Source organism: Pteropus medius, unplaced genomic scaffold, assembly GCF_902729225.1.
Source record: "Pteropus medius unplaced genomic scaffold, Ma_sr-lr_union100, whole genome shotgun sequence".
Classification (NCBI taxonomy): Eukaryota; Metazoa; Chordata; class Mammalia; order Chiroptera; family Pteropodidae; genus Pteropus; species Pteropus medius.
The window spans coordinates 59,627-65,352 of record NW_024343935.1 but is presented as its reverse complement, the minus strand read 5'-3'; the positions used below and the strand labels follow the sequence as shown (position 1 = coordinate 65,352).

The window sequence follows — 5,726 nt, the reverse complement described above, 5'->3', positions numbered from 1 at the left end:
CCACTTAATTCTTACAAACCATAGTCTGCCACCCTACGGGGTCCTGATACGGAATATGGAAAACATTCCTCTGCCATGTCCTCCACACCTAGGTCAGTGTTGCCTCCTTCTCTTCCTTCTCTCATCATCAACAATTTCTGAGAGAACATTTGCTCATCCCTCCATGGAATGCTTATTTATTCAGCTACTGTTCTCAACTCAGCTAAGGCTGGTGTGAAGGTGGTGATGTGTATAACATGCTGCATGCCTCACTGCACTCACTGTGTAGCAGGGAGAAAAGACATGGAACTAAATAAAAATTACCCCATAGGCATCTTAATACGTAACTAACTTGATGAGAAAGTATCCTTTTCCTGTGATTATGTTCAGAAAAAGAAAAGACTCATAAAGAAGAGGATGTAGGCAATCTGAGAGTATATGGAGTTTGGAGGATGAAAAGGGGGTGAAAAGTTTGAAAATGTCTCATAAGGAGACTCTGAGCAGAGGGAAGTGTGTGTGTAAAGGCTCTGAGCTTATAGCTGTGGCGTCAGGGAAGCTGGGAGTCAAGTTCATCATTTGGGAGATTAGTGTGAGCACGGGCGGGCAGGGCTCTATGTGGGTGAAGTGGGTGGAAAGGTCACAAGACTTGAGCCTTATGTTTGAAGCTACAAAATTTGGCTTCTATATGCATTGAGGAGTCACTGGGATGGAGTTTAATGCAAGAGTCTTATGAACAGTTTTCAATATACAGAGATCTCCATGGGTCAATGTGATTATCTGTCTAGAGGGTATCTGGCCCGTAAAAGATGGGAGAAATGACGATAAACTGAAATACGGCTGTGCAATTGGGGATCTAGAGTTGAGGAAGCAAGGGAGACATTAGATGCAGAAAAAAAATAATCAGCCTCATCTCATCTCAGTTTGCTAAGCATGTTACATATATTGTTCAAATCTGTCACCACTCTAAATTGATACCACTGCCTGCACTATTTGGGTGAGGATATTAGCATTTAGAATGTCCAGCTGTGTCTCATTTCCTTTTGTAAATTCTAAGTTTATTCCTTGCAAATTTTTTAGTAAAGTTTTTGATCTGTAAGATGTCTTGACGCCATAAAGATATTGCTCTTTTATATTTTGAATAAATAGTTATTTGCTCCCTTATTGATAATTCTGGGCAGAAGGCAAAAGAACTGTGGTTGGCATGTTACCAAAACCAAGGATGCTTTCTCCTCATTACAATTTCTCAGAGACCATCTGAACTGATTAGATCTGTCTCTGTCTCTGTCACTGTCTCTGTCTGTCTGTCTATCTTTCATCTTTTTATCTCTGTTTATTTAACTGATTTTTAATATACAGGGCAGATAATATATATATGAAAATGGAGCCCCAGTTTTACATGTCAAATTGTGAGCTTATCAAGAGGACTTTGGAATTATTTCTATAACCTATAGGGAAAAGATAATCTGATATTATGTTGCCCTGTGTTATTTCTTTCCTCATATTGTGTCTGGGAGTGAGTAGAAGCTGGTATTAACATGACCCCAGGAGGACATAGTATGTGTGTCTGTGAGTGTGAAGTACATGAGCATTTCTCCACTCTCGGGGCAGGGGTACCTAGCTTATATACTCTGATATGTGTTCTTTAAAATACAGATACAGAATGTCAATCAACAGATGGAAGTAAAGAAGGCATCACTTCTTCTCACAAGATTCTTTGCAAAGAAATAAAGTTAAGGACATGTGATTGAGCAAGTCCTTGTGTCTTGAAGTTTCATCTGTAGCAGACAGGCCAGCTCATTCCTCCACATTCTCTGACAGCATCCCTATCATCTCCCTCTTGCTCATTCCCCTCACCACATGGCTTCCTTTTGAGTCTTGATTACTTGAGACAAGTGCTAACATCAGAACCTTTGTACTGGCTCTTTCCCACACAGACTACACACTTCCCAAAAATCATCCTATCTTTTAGTGTCTCCCTTAAGGTCTCTATTCAAATAGCACCTTGTTTTCAAGTCTCTCTCAATTCCATTAAAATAACATGCACTTCGACACTCTTATATACCTACTTTCTTTTTCATCAAAGCAAATGTACCATCTAACATCGTGTATAATTTTTCACTTCCTTATATTCTTTCTCTTTTTTTGGATTATAGGGACTTCTGTTTTTCAGTACTGTGTACTCTTTACCTAGAAAAAGACCAGGACTCAGCAATTATTCCTCAATGTATAAAAAAAATTCTCATTAAATCAATTTAAAAATGATTTATTTGACAAATTGCTAAGAGTGGGGCATAAATTCCTAATTAGAGATATCACATGACCTTACTTAAAGGGGGTCAGATCTCTACAAAACCATATATATGTCATCAGTATATTTTACAGTTAAAATATAAGTTGTAGCATTTCACAGGTTAGTAATACTCATGTGTAAAAATTAATCATGTTATTTTTTTTCATTTTTAGTCATCAACTCTACCACATGGAAATAGGGAATGGTACACAAATTTCAGAATTTCTTCTTCTGGGATTTTCAGATGAACCAAAACAGCAGCCTCTCATATTTGGCTTCTTCTTCTCCATGTACCTGATCACCATGTTAGGAAATCTGCTCATCATCCTGGCCGTCAGCTCAGACTCCCACCTCCACACACCCATGTACTTCTTCCTCTCAAACCTCTCCATGATAGATATCTGTTTCACCTCTACCACCATCCCAAAGATGCTGGTGAACATCCAGACACAGAGCCAAGTCATAACCTATGGAGGCTGCATCACACAGATTTTTTTTTTCCAACTCTTTGGAGTGTTGGATGACTTCCTCCTGACTGTGATGGCCTATGACCGCTTTGTGGCCATTTGTCATCCCCTGCACTATATGGTCATCATGAACTCCAGGCTCTGTGGACTGCTGCTTCTGGTGTCCTGGATCATGAGTGCCCTGTATGCCTTGTTACAAAGCTTAATGGCTTTGCAACTGTCTTTCTGTACAGTCTTGAAAATCCCCCACTTTATCTGTGAACTCAATCAGATGGTCCAACTTGCCTGTTCTGACACTTTTCTTAATAACCTGGCGATGTATTTGTCAGCCGTGCTGCTGGCTGGTGTTCCTTTTGCTGGGATCCTCTACTCTTACTCTAAGATTGTTTCCTGCATACGTGGAATCCCATCAGCTCAGGGGAAGTATAAAGCATTTTCTACCTGTGTGTCTCACCTCTCTGTTGTCTTCTTATTTTATTGTACAGGTCTAGCAGTGTACCTCAGTGATGCTGCTACCCACAGCACACACTCAAGTGCAGTGGCCTCGGTGATATACACCGTGGTCACACCCATGCTGAATCCTTTCATCTACAGTCTCAGGAACAAAGACATAAAGGGGGCTTTGAAAACATTCTGTGGGATGGCAGCTATAAAAGGGACAACTGTTTTGGGGCTGAAGAATTTCCGTGTTTGGAGAGCTAAAAGCCTTAGAACCAGAAAATTGTGGAAATAGAATATGCCTCCTTTATTTTTTGCTGGAATTTCCATTTATTTTATTCACCTTCTCTATACAATGTAAGTAATTGTTTATCATGCTTTCTGCACTAATATATATATATATATATATATTCCCATTTTGGCCATTTTCCCAGTCTCACAAAGTTTTCCCAAATTTGAACCAAATATATTTGGAAAAGCCAAATTATTATGTGAAGCCATATGAATCTTAAAAATAATTTCTTCTGCCCTGTGCCTCTTTGCTGTTGGAAGAGGGCCTTGGGGTCATTGTCTGCTCTACCACTTCTTTGCTCTGCCACCTCTCTGTGCCAAGCCGACTCCCGTGACAGATACTGGTTCCTTAAGAGACTGACGGCCACTTTGAGGAAGCAGTGGCAGAGGCAGCAGAGTTGGGCTCTGGGGCCGCTGCAACCAAGCAGTGGTTACTTCTGAAGGGTGAGGTCAGCCCCAAATGCCCAGAATATGTATCCCCCCAGATGTGAATCAGGCTTTATTAAAGAAGAGATAGATGATTCTAGGTTTTTTTTTTGGTGATGGCAGCAGCCAGATAGAAAATAAAACATTTTGCAGAGGTCAGGCGCAATTTGAACCTCAGAATGATTATACAAGATTTTAGACCATTTCTAAGTAGCAATCCACTGGACCAAGATAATAGAGCCAATTAGGGAGGTCACCAAACTCACACTGACTCTGGGGACCAAGTCAATCTTCAAGGTTGCCAATGACTCTGAGATGCAGATCACAAGGAAGTACTCATTCCAGTAGATCTCCGGCTATCGAAAGAATAATACAACAGTTCTTTGCTGACATCTTTGCAAATTCTGTAGTTCCTAGAATCTCCATCCCTTTTGCCTGGAGCGGGTTGCTACACTCCAACCCTGGGGACTATGCCTGGGGTCACACAGGGCTTGATGCCATTGTAACCCAGCTTTTAAGACAACTGGAAAACACAGGGCCTCCACGAGCTGACAAGGGAAAGATCACATCTCTCCCAACAGTGACAGTAACTCAGGAGCAAGTTGATAAGTGTTTAGAGTGTTCGGTATGCAAAAAAAGATTACACAGTTGAAGAGGAAGTCGGCAGTTACCAAGCAGCCACATCTTTCACAGCAGTTGTAAGGTGCCGTGGTTAGAACTGCATGATACATGTTCTATATGTAGGAAGAGCTTAAATGGTGAGCACTCTACTTGGCAAACCCAGAGCTCTGAGGCTTCTGCACGCAACAGATTTAGCAGTGACAGACAACTACAGGACCGATGGACTTTCTGAAGCTAAAGACCATGTCTGAGTCAGGGCTGTGGTGCTCTTCTTATCACAGCTGTAAATTGTATCAAAACAAACAAACAAAAAAATATTAGGTAGATTTAGGAAACGTATAAGAAAGCCCAACCCATAATAATGCAATGAGTGTTTTTCTTCCCTAAATTTAGAGTTAGCATCTATAGATGGAATGATTAAATCAAAATGCTTTGGATTTCTCAACTCATAGTGATAATTTTATAAATGCAAAATCTAATTATATGGATTTACCCCCAGCCAGAATAGAATCAGTTCCTTTAAGCCTAGCTAGAGTCCTGTTATCTGTCAAGTTGCCCTGTATTGGATGCTTTCACCTCCTTGTTCAACCTCTATCCTATCATCAGTTCATTTTATAGTAAATACAGTGGAACCAGAGCCCTAAAATAAATAAAAATAAAAATAATTTCTTATCAAATGGTCATATCATCTCTGTAATTCTCTTTTGGGTTACTAAAGATTATTCATGAATTGTATAATTCACATATAGTAAACTACACTTGTTGACTAAGTTCATTTACGTGATGTTTTGCACAGAGAAAAATGAAATAGTTTTTTCTTTGGGTCTTTTCTATTCCATTTCACTACCTTAACTGCTCTTAAGATATCATGCACTTTAACATTCTGCTGGTTTTAACTAGACTTCTGCTTTTATTCTCTTGTTGAGTTCGGTGTCCAGAATGCCTCTCATAGACCTGGGGGAAAAAATTGATTATCAAATATATATCTCCAGGTAGAGCCGTCAGAGAAAGACAAAAGGAATAATAGATTCAGCTAATATGCTCTTTTTTATTTTAAGTTTATTGGGCTAACATTGGTTAATATAATTATATAATTTTTGAGTGTACATTATAATTTGACATCTATATATTCTATTGTGTGATTACCACCCAGAGTCTCGTTTCCTTCAGCTACCATATATTTGATTCCTTTTACTCACTTCACCCTCCCACAA

The 5,726-nt window shown here is 39.6% G+C and overlaps 1 pseudogene; it reads left to right on the top strand.

The window, feature by feature from the left end:
- The first annotated feature begins 2,320 nt into the window (after positions 1-2,320).
- On the top strand, positions 2,321-4,744 carry LOC120607048 (uncharacterized; annotated as a pseudogene).
- Positions 4,745-5,726: the final 982 nt, after the last annotated feature.